The sequence below is a fragment of the Aquarana catesbeiana genome, linkage group LG02, assembly GCF_042186555.1.
Source record: "Aquarana catesbeiana isolate 2022-GZ linkage group LG02, ASM4218655v1, whole genome shotgun sequence".
Lineage (NCBI taxonomy): Eukaryota > Metazoa > Chordata > Amphibia > Anura > Ranidae > Aquarana > Aquarana catesbeiana.
In genome coordinates this window covers 355,347,630-355,364,445 of record NC_133325.1, presented here as the reverse complement: position 1 = coordinate 355,364,445, position 16,816 = coordinate 355,347,630, and positions in this window count along the sequence as shown.

Here is a 16,816-nt window from a genome sequence, read left to right as displayed (position 1 = left end):
TTATCTTGGCAACACCAGTTTAATGTCCACTGCATATTCTTTCCAGGCTGCCATCTTCTGGGACATGTCTACTATATTAACCAGTACGCTATTGGGCCTTCTCCCCAGTTTGGTCATACAAGCAGCCATTTACTTGGCCTATCACGGCTTCTGGCGGCCCAGCGAGTTCACCCGCAGCAATCCCGCAGGCCAAGTTCTGTGTAGTTGGCTCGCTGCCAACACCATTTCATCCTCCACCCTGCAGGGTCCAAAACCCAGCAATCAAGCTCCAGGATAGACATCCATCTCCATAAAGTAAACAACGTCCGGTGGCCAGTAACCATACTCGACCGCCTGCTGTCACTCCAACCGGAACACTCAAACTTTAGTCCCCTATTATCTTTCGGGCAACCCTCGAGTGCCTGCCAGTTCATCAAACACCTGGGGTGTTCTTCTACGCTGCCTACACCTCAACCCCAGTCAGTACTCTGGTCACTCTTTAGTATCGGGCAGCCTTGGCAGCATGTCGGCATGGGTCCCAGACCACATCATCAAGAGACTTAGCAGGTGAAACTCTGCCTACCTCGCCCGGGACGTCCCCACTCCTTAGGTGGAAACGGCACAAGCATTCACCAAACTTGCTCAAATAAATAAAGCCAAAACTAATAAAACCACACCCCTACCTGAATGTTTTTGCCCCCTTATTCTGGCATACCGACCAGCAGACCAAGGCACACTTTCAGGTCCATTTCATATGGTAAGTCCACACTTCCAGGTCTATTTCTGATGGTAAGTTTTATGTTAACTACAAATGTTATCTATGTCCATATCGGACATAGGGCTCCACCCATAAGTAGGAAGGCCAGTATGGTGGCCTGAATTTATGGGAGGAGCCCGGGGGGTATTTAAGCAGCCCGCTCACCTGTGGTGCTTGTCGGTTTCCTGTGCGCGATACCCACCCTCCCATCCCCATTTCAAGGCATTCATTTCATTCATTCATTTCATTCATTTCTCTCTACAGAATAATCATTTCTTAAACTAGGGTATGCCCCCTTATTCTGGCATACCGACCAGCAGACCAAGGCACACTTTCAGGTCCATTTCATATGGTAAGTCCACACTTCCAGGTCTGTTTCCGATGGTAAGTTTTATGTTAATTACAAATGTTATCTATGTCCATATTGGACATAGGGCTCCACCCATAAATATATATATAATATTATTCTTGATATCACTGGAAAAAAAAAAGTCATTTTAAATACGTTTGCCAGAACTCCATCAGTATCACCAGCAAAGTTGCTTCATTATTTTCCTATTAAAGAAGCAGAGAATGTGCGCTGCATTTTGACATTTCATAATTTGCCGCGTCACGAATGTTAATTCTCCATTACGAACGCTAGTTTACAAGACCGACCGACCGCTTCCGGGCATACGTGTTTGTACTTTGGACTTTTGTATGACGGACTTGTGAACAAATGATCCATGGAAAACTACATTTGTCTGATGAAGCGTACGAACAGTCGGATTTTCGGCCAACAGTCTGTCATCACACAATTCCTGGCAGCAAATCCGATCCTGTGTACAAGGCTTGTCCTTCATATATTGCTTGGACCAGCTGCAATCTTCTTCCTGATTTGGCCAGTGGATGGATGCACCACACAAATCTTTCCCTTTTCTCCATACAGAAGGGAACAATCAGCTTGATCAATCCTGAACATTTTCCAGCGTTCTGGAGTTTTCATTGTCTTAGGACATTCTTCTTCTGATTGGACATGCGTGTTACAGCACTTTTACATATCCTGATTGTTCAACAATCCAAAATAATTGGTGTTTTAAGTATTTATTGCACCCTTTCTTCTTCTTTTTTTAATCTTGATTTATTTCCACAGTTCAAGAAAGGTTCCATATACAGGCAGGCACCTTTTGTCATGAGTTTGGTAAATGTAATAATCCCATGCATTTTAATGTTCTTTTTTTATAGTTGTCTGAGTAAGAAGGAACTGCAGCCAAACAGCTAAATACACATATAGAATACTCTCCTCCTTTGGTTTTATGCTATATCAAAGACCTGTTCACTGGACAATGAAAGAAGATCACCATACTGCTTAGATCCTCCCTATTCTCCCTTTTTCCTACATTGCCTAAATACACCCCATTCCAGTACCTGCGACATCTTAGATTGCCATCACTGTGCAATGTAGCAGACTGCTTTACAGACATGGTAATAGATACATCAGCACTCCACAAATACCTTAGTCATTATACCCACCTTCCTTCCCTTCTCCTCTACAGCAGGATTTCTAACACTATTTGACAGGTACACTTTAGGTAACTGTGTTTTTGTAAGTCACATCAGGTACTGAGAAGACAAAGACCAAACTATGTAAAAAGTACTCAAACAATAAAGACATTTGTAAAGTTTCAGTACCCAATTCCTATAATTATGTTTGACCTCGCATGCATTATTCTACTGGGCTCAAGCATAATAATAGAAAAAATATGCTTATCTTATGCTAATGAGCAAGGCATAATCTCTTGTGTTTAGGAATCAGTTCTTCTTTCTAACGCCAGTGATGCAGAGCCGTTCGTCAAACAGAAGGAGAAGGATTTACTTGTCCAAGTTGATGCAGATGACTGACTGGATATTAAACTGACAACTGACAGGAGCCCTCAACAGTGTTTGATAGGAGAATGCATTAGGGGATGTGCAAGGGCTATAAAACAACTTAATTTACCCATCTCGATATTTTGTCTGAACAAAATTTTCTATCAGGCAGATGTTACCAAAAAATATCAGTCCATACATGCATCACATACAGTACTTGTAGTTCTATGTGTTTGCTGAAAGAAGCAGAAGTCTGGATTTTACAGACCTTTCAAGTTAGTCTCGTTGTTTCAATCATTTTAGACTACGTTCTCTTGAGTAGAGCTTATTCTGCACTGTGTTCACAATCCAAAAGTCATGAGTGTCATAATTTTTTTGTAAATTGGAAGTCCAGGCAAACAGCTACATACAATGTCACATAAATACATATACTTTGTGTGTTTACTGTTTAATTGTAATTCTGTTCAGCTAGTTCTGTGATTTATTGTGACCTTATTAATTAGTCTCACAAAAATGGCTACCCAAAAATGCAAATTCTTTGACATGTAAAACACCAAACTTTTATTTAACCATTTAGTTTCTTGGAGCCCCACTTTAAAGGCACTTTCACACTGGGGCGGGCGTTGGCGGTAAAGCGCCGCTATTTTTGGTGGAGCTTTACCGCTGTTTTTGCAGCGCTTTTTTGGCCGCTAGCAGGGCACTTTTAACCCCTGCTAACGGCATTATTTTTCTCTTATCATGTTTTTTTTTCTATATTTTCACCTGGTAATCCTGGGAATCATACACCTCCTGTCCAAAATGGCTACACTCACTCCACTGTAGCTGGAGGAAACCATGGTTGTTACCCAGGCTGGACTTTAAACATGTCTTTCTTGTTTCATCTCAATTACAAGGAGGTGTGGGGGATTAGTTGTTTACAGAAGCAAAATATATTGTTTTTGCTTTCAATTCATCTCACAGGAAGGGAACAGAACACTGCATATCTATATTTTTGGCAAGATTGGGTATTTTCTGTACTTATTGAAAATGTTTTTAACTTGAAAAATGAAATAAATGCAGCCACTATTTCTAAGGACTGGTAACCTTCAAATATGTTTAATTTTTAAAAAATTAGTTCCTATATTTATCAACCACGAAGACTGCCAAGTAGTTAGAGAATCGCAAATACCTGCAATGCCTAGTCAGCTTCCATCTTATGCCCCGTACACACGGTCGGATTTTCCAACGGAAAATGTGTGATAGGACCTTGTTGTCGGAAATTCCGACCGTGTGTAGGCTCCATCATACATTTTCCATCGGATTTTCCGACACACAAAGTTTGAGAACAGGCTATAAAATTTTCCGACAACAAAATCCGTTGTCGGAAATTCCGATCGTGTGTACACAAATCCGGCGCACAAAGTGCCACACATGCTCAAAATAAATAAAGAGATGAAAGCTATTGGCTACTGCCCCGTTTATAGTCCCGACATACGTGTTTTACGTCACCGCGTTCAGAATGATCGGATTTTCCGACAACTTTGTGTGACCATGTGTATGCAAGACAAGTTTGAGCCAACATCCCTCGGAAAAAATCCTAGGATTTTGTTGTCGGCATGTCTGATCAATGTCCGACCGTGTGTACGGGGCATTACTTTTAAATGAACATTTTTTATCCATATAGCAAAAATTCATGAGGTTGGTCAAGTCTGATAAATATACATAAGTGGTTGCCAGGAATCCTTCCCAGATAGCAAGCAATTGTGCTGCAAGTTTGAAAAGTTGCTAGCTTCAAATGCAGATGGAGTTTTGTCCCTCTAGGTTGTAAAATATCCCAAGAGCAGCTCACGGTATTACGAGGACCCTGCATCCAAGGAAATGAGTGCCTGTAACAAGCAGCCTTGAGAACCTTCTTGTATCTTCAGCTTCTTTATAGTCCTAAGTACTCCCAAAAATGTTCAGGTACACAGCACCATGGCAGGTGCTTTGTCTCTCTATGGATCAAGGTGTTCGGAGACAACCAATTCCAGAGGATGATATTAAATTGAAGAGGGACCAGGAACAAATTAGTGCCAACCATTCAAAACCTATAGATATTGTCTTGACAAGCAACGAAACTATGGATTTTGAGGTGTCAGAGCTTAGAGGAGTGACTGTAGTCAGTTCAGATCTTGTAGCTGACAATCAGAGTAACCTACTCTCTACTGCTGCAAGCCATAATGGACTTAAGGACAGACATGAATCGCTAGACAGCGATGTTGCTAAAGAGATACAATACTTAGATGAGGTGTTAGAAGCAAACTGTTGTGACACTGCTGCAGACAACCCCTTCAATGGATCGACTTCTCCAGAACCAGCTGCTATTATAATTGTTGATGGCTCAGGTCCTTTTGTTAGCATTAGCAATGACCGTTGCACTTCAGAAATGGATATTATAGCAGTGGATCGTAAACCTCTCCCAGTTGTAGAAATTGATAAATCCACAGAAAGCATGGAACCAATTAAAAAAAGGATTCACTAAGATATTACTAGACTTGCCAAGCTTCACAAGTTTGTTGCACAATTGTAGCGAGTCTGCATTGCATGAAACCAGATCAACTTTCTTTGCAAACATTCTGCAAGTCTACTGCAAGTTCTGGTTCAGTTATGTTGTACAATAGTCATCCCACCACAGGGGTCACTGTGGCTGAATTTCCATGCTGTGGACCTGTAGAGCTCTTGCTGTAGACTCACCACTGCAATCTTGCTAGAGACTTGCCACGCAAATTTGCTTCAAATTAGAAAAGTGTTGACTAGAACTTGTGCTTTAAGTCTTCTGCAAGTGTTCAACTTGCCTGTGAAAATGTGCATCAAGTTAACAGACTTAACATTCAACACTGCCACAAATTTGTTGCAAGTTATTCTTGCTATCTGGGTTAATGCCCGTGCCTTGTGTTGTACAATAGCCTATTCAACAGATGGATCGAAATTCCCTGCTGAACTGGCCAAATTGCGATTCATCTATGGCCAGCTTTAGACTTTTTTTTTTTTAGCTTTTGGTTAGAGATGCATTTTTCTGCCCCCCTTTAGCTACAAAAGCAGCTGAACGGTGTCCGGGTCATGTGCTGTGGTCCAGATGTTTTTCTTCCTGTCCACATTCAAGTTAATGGGGCTGAACAGCAACTGCCATACAACTGATGTGGGATTTTAGGAGTTAAAATAGGTGGTGAGGAGGCAACTGCCATGCAACTGCATGGTGGAGTGGGATGTTAGGAGTTAAAACAGGCAATGAGGAGGCAACTGCCATGCAACTGCATGGTGGTGCGGGATTTTAGGAGTTAAAACAGGCAATAAGAAGGCAACTGCCATTCAACTGCGTGGTGGTGCGGGAGTTTCGTCAGTGTCTATCAAACACCTTCTGAAAAGTGATTCACTGCATATCCCTCTTCAGAGGACAACACTTATGTTATCCAAACCCTTAAACTTTCTTTTAACCAGTAATTAGCCCAATGTATGGTAGGCCTAAAATGTAAAGCCATCAGTTATTTATTTATAAAAGAAAGACAAACATGAAAAGTCAACTTAAATATAATTAGATTGCTCATTTGGTATGTATTTACTTTTATGGAAGCTTCAAAAGGTTTCCAGAAATTCTTATAATCAATATTAGGCATTGAGGTATTTTTTGGCTAAAAATATACACTCTGAAAGGGATAGCAGGATTTATAGTAATTTATATTTATAGTAAAAATAATCCAAAATCTATTCTAGTAAATGGTGCATAAAAAGTGAAGACATACAGCCATTTTTTTCCTATGGTTTATTTGTATGCAATTTCATCTGCCCTACTGATTGATTATTTATTGGATGAGATTAGGAAAAAGTCATTTAGGTACAAAAAGAGATAACTAAGAGCACAAAATGAACATAGGATTAACCGATAACATTTACTGATAGGAAATAAAAATATCTCCTTCTCTTTCCACTAGTAGTCACTGTTTTACCATAAAAAGAGATCTTAGTACAATAATTAATAAGGAACATACCTTTTAATGTTTAATATATAATAGAAACTGCAGACGTGACGCTGGGATAGTAATAATAATGTTTCTGTCAAAATAGTGCTAAACACTAGTACATAAACATATTATTTTAAAACGCTTATTTTAGGTAAATTCGCAAAGTAAGGTTAATTTTTCTTTAGCTTAGATACTAGACCAACCACAAACAGAACAGAAATGTGTCTGCTTCTGGATTTACTCTTCCAAAAACAATGCATTTCTTGTCACACAATTCAAAACCATTATTCACTGAAAAACTACCTTTTTTAAGTAAAAAAACTTAAAGCAAACAAAAAAAAAACAAACCCTGTACCACCACATTTCCTATATACCAAAGCATCCTTCAGTTTCCTGATACCAACCCACGTAGATCCAATGTAAACAATTGTCCTTAAAGCCAACTCTTGCAAATTGATGTGCATCTTCTTTACTGCCACCTTGCTACTGGCCACTCTGAGCTCAAGTACTGCATTTTGGCAGGGCAGGAGGAATTTCACATGTGGCCCTATGGAGATTTGAAACACAGCAGCAGTGGGGAATCGGACAGTGGGAGGGGGCACTACTAGTAAGTTAAAGTGCTGGACAGTGTCTAGTGCACAGTAAAGGGGCAGGTTACTTGGAGGAAGGTTTTCTTTTTCCACCTAAAAACTAAAAGACCTCATGCATACATGGTATTTGACTATTTCTCCTAGATGCCTTTCCTCCTGACAGCAGCGTTTTAGCAGAAAAAAGAGCTTGATGCTTGGAAAACTGTCTAGGTGTGTTTATGTGAGCTTAAGACTGTCAAGCGCTTGGGCTTGGGCACATCGGCCAGAATGATCATTTATTCTGGCCACTGAAATGAATGAATTAATTAATGCTCAATAACTTGACACGCCTAGCGCTAACACACGTCAAGTGTTTTTTCTGGCAAAACGCTGCTGCTCTTGGACGTGCTGGCAGTGGATTTTCATTTCTGCCTCTAAATACTCTTGCCTTTAAGTGCCTCTTAATGATTATGTGTGCATGGCCTCATATACTGAAATATGAGGACATTTATATGTAAGAAAATAAAACCACCAAGGGCACATGCACGCGATCGCGGGATATGGCCGCTTAGTCTCTGCGCTCCACTGGACACTAAACCCCCAGCTGACAGAGCACTATCCGCCCGCAGACACCTTCCACCAAGCCCTCGGGATAGCTGAAACCGCCAGGCACCTGTGGGTATGTACTGCCAGCAACAAAAATAAACTAAACAGGCTAAACAGTACAAGGCTCCTCCTGCAGTGAGAAAGGGCAAGATGGCGCCCAAACCTCCTGAGCCTGATGACATCATGCGGCTCTCGGCTGTGGGTCCAGTTTCCCCAACAGACAGCCTGCAGCAATTCCCCACTGACCTGGTAAGTCCTGATCTGCTTGACTCAGATGCAATGCTAGCCAAGTTTCGCTCCATAGTGAGAGATGAAATTTCCATAGCCTCTTGCAAGCTTTCCTCTGACCTCATGCGAGGCCTTAAAGAGCTAAGCCACCACACAAATCAGCTTGAGCAACAGATGGATTTGACTACTACAGTGCTAGAGGGCCTTGAGGATGAGGCTGACAAACTTAATGTTGAGCTGGAAAGCTTACGTGACAAACTGGAGGACTCTGAAAACAGGGCCCGCAGGGAGAATCTTAGGATCTGTGGAATTCCGGAAGGTCATTACTGACTTATAGGGCACAGCCACTGCTTTCTTCCAGGAACTGGCACATGAAATTCCATTGGAACATCTGGAATTTGACCGCATCCATAGATCTTTTGCACCTAAACCTACAGATGCCCCCCCACCCCACCCCCCCAGGGATGTCATTATAAAGTTTCACTTTTACCGCACTAAAATGAGGCTTTTACAAGCAGCAAGAGAACGTCCGGAAATCTCCTTTCAAAATCATATTCTCCAGCTGTTTGCGGATCTGTCCCCAGTCACAGTCACAAAAAGAAGGAACTTGAAACCATAGCTCCAGATCCTCCAAACCAATGGTATTAAATACAGGTGGGGGTTCCCCTTTAAACTTTCTTTTTCCCACTGAGGCCGCCAAGTCCAAGCATCTTCTTTGCCTGACCTGAGATGCCAATTTCAGGACTTGCAACTGGATCTTCCTTCATCCCAATAGGAACCGTCCTCCTCGTCCTCCCGCCCACAGATGATACAGCCGCCCCTCAAACCATTGCAGGCATCTCATCATGGCTCCCAAGCCCTCCGCTCTCTTCAAGCTCAACGCTTCCAAGATGTCCCCAACGGCTGAGGAACTGAACTCCCTTACATTCCAGGTTTTCACCTTACCATGGCCTGAGTTTTATCTCAGGCTTCTTACCCGTTGTAGTTTATTCTGGCTACGCTTACTGACTCTATCCTCCCACAGTTACCAAGAGGCTCCCTAGAGCCCCATTGCTGGTATCAATATTTTATTTTTATTTTCTTCTCTTCTATGTTATTGTTATACGTTAACAAACTCATGAATGTTATTTTACATTTATATATGACTGGCGCCCTCTGGTGTAGGTTTGCCACCCCGAGTCGCCCAATTAAATAGATGGCGACCAGGGGGAGGACTACCCACAGTTGGGTAGCTGGTCAATGGCTCAGATTCATTCCTGGCCTGCAAGCACATATTTAGGCTGAAGGTCCACTCCGTGTTCATTGAGGGCTATGGACTGTGGCCCTATTTTTTCTATTTTGTTTTTTCTGTGTGTGGCCATCAGGGATGATCTCTGGCCTACAGGATCTTGCACATTCTGATCAGTTGGTATAGTCTACCACAACAGTTATCTAATAGGTAGTTGATACCAGTACTTGAGTTGCTCACGCACATGCTGGTGGCCTCTTCTGGGCCTTCCCCAGTTTCACCCAGGGGGCCTGGAATGGGGTTAGCCCAATATTTTGCTTGAGCTAGTTTGTTTCTTTAATAGTTTGTGTCCATTATATTACGTTTTATTCAGTGCTCATTTCTTTGCAAATTTTCATGGTTTAAATGTTTAAATACGCCGGAAGGGTCCAGTGGACTGATACTCCCCCACAGAGTCAGTACTTGCTTGGGACCATGGTCCTGGCCAACCACCGACCTCTTGGTGGGTCCTGGATCCATGTTTGGTTGCACCATTGCTTAATCTAAATTTGTTACCCCGAGATTTTCTCATCCTTCTTGTGCTTTTCTTTCTCTTTCCTGTTATCTCTTCTTTCTCTCCCTACAATTTTCCCTCTCATTACACTTCACTGAGTCCATGGGGGTTGCATCTGGAGACATTGATAAGCTCTCAATCATATATCAACAATGACACTACACTGGTTGTCCCTGAATGTTAAGGGTATGAACTCACCTCAAAAGAGGGTGAAAGTATTTAAGTACCTTAGAACGCAACATATAGATATAGCATGTCTACAGGAAACTCATTTCTCCTCTGCCTCCAGCCCTAAGTATTTTGACGCGCAATACCCTCAGGTGTTCTTGGCTACCGGCCCGACCAAACAGAGGGGAGTTCTGATAGCCTTTCACAAATCGGCGCCTTTTAATTGTATTAAACAGATAGCAGACCCCGATGGTAGATACCTCCTGCTCATGGGTACTATTCAACCCAGGACCCTTTTTGACTTATGTCTGCTCCCTACTGACATCCCACCAAAAAGGTACCCTGCTTTTGGTGGGGGGACTTGAATGTGGCCTTGGATCCTGTTCTGGATAAATACCCTTCGGAAAGGGTCACTGCCTCACCTACAGTGAAAATTTTTTCCCACTCCCTACGCTCTTATGATCTGGTAGACCTCTGGAGAGAATTACACCCCTTGAGTAAGTATTACACACACTATTCTCACCCACATCATTCTCACTCTAGAATTGATCAAATGATAATGCTTAGAAAACATCTCCCTTTAATTATTTGGTGTCTATTCTCACAGCTCCCTGGACGGACCACGATCCCCTCCTCATGGTCTGCCGGTCCTTAGTGCATAAACCTCAAAATGCCTTGTGGGTCATGAATGACTGGCTATTGTCTCTTCATGACATCCAGGAAGATCTGTTGAAAACTTCCGTAGAATATGAAGCTAAGGGGAAAATAATACTGGGAGTATGCTATAGGCCCCCTAACCTGAGGGAGGAAGTGAAGACGGATCTCCTATCACAAATTGGATTAGCAGCAAGGATGGGAAGTGTTATCATAATGGGGGATTTTAATTATCCAGACATAGACTGGGCGGAGGGAACCGCGCATTCATTTAAGGCTCGCCAGTTCCTTAGTGTCTTGCAGGACAATTTTATGGGTCAGATGGTAGACGCACCAACTAGAAATAAAACATTACTAGATCTACTGATTACCAACAATACAGACCTGATAACAGATGTGGAAATACGGGGCAATTTAGGTAACAGCGATCACAGGTCAATTAGTTTCAGTATAAATCACACAAATAGGAAACATGAAGGGAACACAAAGACACTGAATTTCAAAAGAGCCAACTTCCCTAAACTACAAACCTTGCTAAAAGGCATAAATTGGGATAAAATATTAGGAACAAAGAATACGGAGGAGAGATGGGTTTGCTTTAAGAGCATATTAAATAAGGGCATTAGCCAATGTATCCCATTGGGTAATAAATTTAAAAGAGCGAACAAACATCCTGGATGGCTTAACTCCAATGTAAAAATGCATATAAAAGCAAAGGAGAAGGCCTTCAAAAAATACAAGGTTGAGGGATCATCCTCAGCATTCAGAATTTATAAAGAATGCAATAAGAAATGTAAGGGTGCAATTAGGATGGCTAAGATAGAACATGAAAGACACATAGTGGAGGAGAGCAAAAAAAATCCCAAGAAATTCTTTAAGTATGTAAACAGTAAAAAAGGGAGGACAGACCATATTGGCCCCATAAAGAATGAGGAAGGACATCTGGTTACAAAGGATGGGGAGATGGCAAAGGTATTGAATTTATTCTTCTCCTCAGTCTTCACGAGTGAATCGGGGGGCTTCAGTAACCAAAACTGCAGTGTTTATCCTCATGACACAACACAGGAAGCACCTACATGGTTAACAGAGGACGGAATTAAAATTAGACTTGAGAAACTTAACATTAATAAATCACCGGGACCAGATGGCTTGCATCCGAGGGTACTTAGGGAACTCAGTCAGGTGATTGCCAGACCGTTGTTCCTAATTTTTACAGACAGTCTATTGACTGGAATGGTACCAGCTGATTGGAGAAAAGCCAATGTAGCACCAATATTTAAAAAGGGCCCAAAAAACATCCCTGGGAATTACAGACCAGTTAGCCTAACATCGATAGTATGTAAACTCTTGGAGGGGATGATAAGGGACTATATACAAGATTTTAGTAATAAGAATGAGATCATTAGCAGTAATCAGCATGGATTCATGAAGAATCGTTCTTGCCAAACCAATCTATTAACCTTCTATGAGGAGGTGAGTTGCCATCTAGATAAAGAAAGGCCCGTAGACGTGGTGTATCTGGATTTTGCGAAAGCATTTGACACAGTTCCCCATAAACGTTTACTGTACAAAATAAGGTGCGTTGGCATGGACCATAGGGTGAGTACATGGATTGAAAACTGGCTACAAGGGCGTGTTCAGAGGGTGGTGATAAATGGGGAGTACTCAGAATGGTCAGGGGTGGGTAGTGGGGTTCCCCAGGGTTCTGTGCTGGGACCAATCCTATTTAATTTGTTCATAAACGACCTGCAGGATGGGATAAACAGTTCAATCTCTGTATTTGCAGACGATACTAAGCTAAGCAGGGCAATAACTTCTCCGCAGGATGTGGAAATCTTGCAAAAAGACCTGAACAAATTAATGGGGTGGGCGACTACATGGCAAATGAGGTTCAATGTAGAAAAATGTAAAATAATGCATTTGGGTGGCAAATATATGAATGCAATCTATACACTGGGGGGAGAACCTCTGGGGGAATCTAGGATGGAAAAGGACCTGGGGGTCCTAGTGGATGATAGGCTCAGCAATGGCATGCAATGCCAAGCTGCTGCTAATAAAGCAAACAGAATATTGGCATGCATTAAAAGGGGGATCAACTCCAGAGATAAAACGATAATTCTCCCGCTCTACAAGACTCTGGTCCGGCCGCACCTGGAGTATGCTGTCCAGTTCTGGGCACCAGTCCTCAGGAGGGACGTACTGGAAATGGAGCGAGTACAAAGAAGGACAACAAAGCTAATAAAGGGTCTGGAGGATCTTAGTTATGAGGAAAGGTTGCGAGCACTGAACTTATTCTCTCTGGAGAAGAGACGCTTGAGAGGGGATATGATTTCAATTTACAAATACTGTACTGGTGACCCCACAATAGGGATAAAACTTTTTCGCAGAAGAGAGTTTAATAAGACTCGTGGCCACTCATTACAATTAGAAGAAAAGAGGTTTAACCTTAAACTACGTAGAGGGTTCTTTACTGTAAGAGCGGCAAGGATGTGGAATTCCCTTTCACAGGCGGTGGTCTCAGCGGGGAGCATTGGTAGCTTCAAGAAACTATTAGATAATCACCTGAATGACCGCAATATACAGGGATATGTAATGTAATACTGACACATAATCACACACATAGGTTGGACTTGATGGACTTGTGTCTTTTTTCAACCTCACCTACTATGTAACTATGTAATATTTCCACCTTAATTCCGCTTCAGTCTCAAATGTCGGACTTTGTAGGCCAGGAAACAATGGAGAAGGGAATATTATAAATAAATCATCACATTTATTGAAAAAATACAAAATATACATATAATTAATGGAAAGAGTAAAAAACATCATAATATGCATTTATGCAATTTGTACAGGGAGCCCTTGTGCGTCTACGCGTTTCTACAGGACACGACCAAGGTTCAAAACCTAACAGATAAGAGAACAAAATCTCACTATCTAAAATAAAATACATTGGCATTAAAATCAAAGCTATTGCACAAACATAGAACAATATGATAAAAAAGGCATATGTTGAATCACTCAAAGCAACATCTAAAATGAGAAAAAAAAAAAAAGGAAGAGGGGGTACCTTGAGTTGGAGTACATTGCTGTATATACCCACAGTTCTGGTCACACCTGGTACATGACAGTAAACCAAGGCCATCCCTGACCAGAAGTGGCTACACAGAGGAACCATCTTGGTTCAAGTTGCTTGCTGCAATGAATTCTGGTGTGATTCATTATTATGCTCTGCTGGCATCAGAGAGTAGTGAATATCTCCGCCAGACACTGAAGGAGTGAACCAGTGATCAGCCTAGAGATCATTCGTTTTGCTTACTCCTGGGTTGATCAGGGCTGTATGCTGTTTGGGGATGTTCAGCCTTTAATTCAAATCTGCACAGAGCTGGCTTTGCCCTGCATCCCAGAGGGCCAGGATGATTTTTCTCCCCCTTTCAGTATTACATCACTGGTATGGCTTCTGGAAGATGACTCCCCTTACTTTTTTGAACATTACACAGCCTGTTCCCAACAGATGATAAAAGAATGTGTTGATTCTGTACAATCCCTTGTCAGACAGGCAGTATGTAACCTGCAGTTTGTGCAGCACTACTTTTAGCATGGTCCAGTATTTTTCAATCAGCCCCAGCTAGCCCACAACAAACCATCTCTGCTGCCAGACACCTCACTGCCCAAGAGTCTTTTTTCCCCTTCACCCAAGGCAACCTCCGTTTCAGCCCAATATACCCTGCTTCCCACCAAATATCAATACCCTGTCTCTACTCTGCCTTTAACCCACCTGCCTCTTCTCTGCTACCTACAACTTCCCCACAAGAACTCCTTCTGGCCGCTGTTCCCTCTTCCTTGGCATATCCCAGCCCTTCTCTTCAGTACGCCTCACCTCCTACCTACAGTCCTGCAGTCACCTACAGATCTCCAGCACCTACTCCAGTCTGCTTGCATGCCTGTTGAACCTGATAACCCACCTGATTCTGTCAAACTTCTGCCTGCTATCCAGCCAGTGTCTCCGTCTGAAGTTCCTGTGCCCCAGTCTGATGCTCCTGTGTCCATGTTCCAGTCCAATGTTTCAATACCTGCCGACCAGTCTGATGTGCCCACTGTTCGACCTGTTGTGCCAGTGTCTACTGTTCAGCCTGTTGTGCCAGTGTTAGCTGCCCAGCCTGATTTATTCCTGTCTGCTGCCCAGCCTGATGAGCCCCTGTCTGCTGTCCAGCCTGATGAGCCCCTGTCTGCTGTCCAGCCTGATGTGTTCCTGTCTGCTGCCCAGCCTGATGTGCCTCTGTCTGCTGCCCAGCTCGATGTGTTCCTGTCTGCTGCCCAGCCTGATGTATCCCTGCCTGCTGCCCAGCCTGATGTATTCCTGTCTGCTGCCCAGCCTGTTAAGCCTCTGTCTGCTGCAGAGCCTGATGTGTTCCTGTCTGCTGCCCAGCTTGATGTGTCTCTGTCTGCTACCCAGCCTGATGTGCCACTGTCTGCTGCCCAGCTTGAAGTGCCCGTGCCTGCTGCCCAGCTTGAATCGCCCGTGCCTGCTGCCCAGCTTGATGTGCCTGTGTCTTCTGCCCAGCCTGATGTACCCATGCCTGTGTCCTCGCTTGAAGTCCCGGGGTCCCAGTCTGAAGTTCCGGTGTCCCAGTCTGAAGTCCCAGGGACCCAGTCTGAAGTCCCGGTGACCCAGTCTGAAGTCCCGATGTTCCAGCCTGAAGATCTGGTGTCCCAGTCTCAGCCTGAAGTTTTCGGTGCCCGCGTCTCAGCCTATCATGCCAGTGTCCGTCATCCAGCTTCCTGAGCCAGTGCCCGGGGCCCAGCTCGATGGCCCGGAGCCTGCCGCCCAGCTCAATGGCCCAGAGCCTGCCGCCCAGCTTGATGACCCGGAGCCTGCTACCCAGCTCGATGACCCGGAGCCCGCTGTCTGCCCTGATGTGCCCGATGTCTGCCCTGATGTGCCTGATGCCCAGCCTGAAGTGCCTAATGCCCAGCCTGAAGTCCAGCCTGAAGTGCCTGTTGCGCAGCCTGACATACCCCCTCCGTTGTTCTGCTTGATGCCATAGACTATGGACAATTACAACCAGTTGGAGCGTCTGGAGTCCGCTCCCTTGCGGGGGGGTACTGTCAGGAAAAGTTCCATCCGCTGGTAATATCTGTCATTTGGAGTGCAGTACTGAGGTCCACCAGCAGATGTCTCCTGGCAGTTTGGAACTGTCAGGAGAGCTTTTCCCTGCTGATGTTATGTCATCTTTGGGCCCCAGTACTGGCGTCCACCAGCAGATAGATCCTGGCAGTGTGGAGCAGACAGCACCTCCTACAGGTGTCACTTGAGGCCAATTACAGGCATATAAATACCCGGCAAGCACTCACATGTTTGCCTTGGTTTTGTCCTTGCGCCCTGACCTGCTAGCTTGTTATCTGATCCTGATCATGATTCTGAACCTGTTCCTGTGCCCTGAACCTGTGACCCATGTATCTGATCCTGTCTCCCTGTCCTGATCCCTATCCTGTCCTACCTGTTACCTTGCATCCCTGCCCTGCAGTCTGATCTGTCCATCCTCTCCCTGTCCTGTGTTCCTTAACCCATCTGCTGATCTCCCTGTGTATGACCTTGGCCTGGCTTACGTTTATGTTTCTGGAACATCCCCTGTCCATCTGCTGATCTGCTGTGTATGACCCTGGCCTGGCTATTGTTTATGATTCTGGTATTTCCCATTTATTGTACTTATCTGTCTGTTGTTATTTGTGGGTCTCTGTCTCTTGGTTGGTTATTGCACTGTGTCATATCGGAGGTGGTTGTACTTAAGTGTATATTATTCACTTACTTTAATAAATCATTATATTTTCACTTAACAAGTGTTTGGTGTTCCTCTGTAGCTAACCACGCAGTTCTGGTCACACCTGGTACATGACACCTACCTTCAGAAATTGTTGTATTTCCTTAGAATACTACCAGTTCCGATCGCCTCACACATACTGCGAATCCATCAACACAAGCTCTTAAAATTCATCTGGGGTTTATCCCGTCCCCGGATCAATAAACAGACCTTGTACGCTCGGAGGATCAACGGGGGTCTTTCGGTTCCCAACCTGCAGGCCTACTACATGGCAGCGAACATTGCCCCATTATGTCATCTTCATGATACACATCAAATGCCACTATGGGCCACTATTGATCTGGTTGAATCTCACCCTATTCCCATTTCCTCTGCACCCATAAAATGCCCTCACGGGTTTGGACCGTGCCTGACACACTCTCTTTGC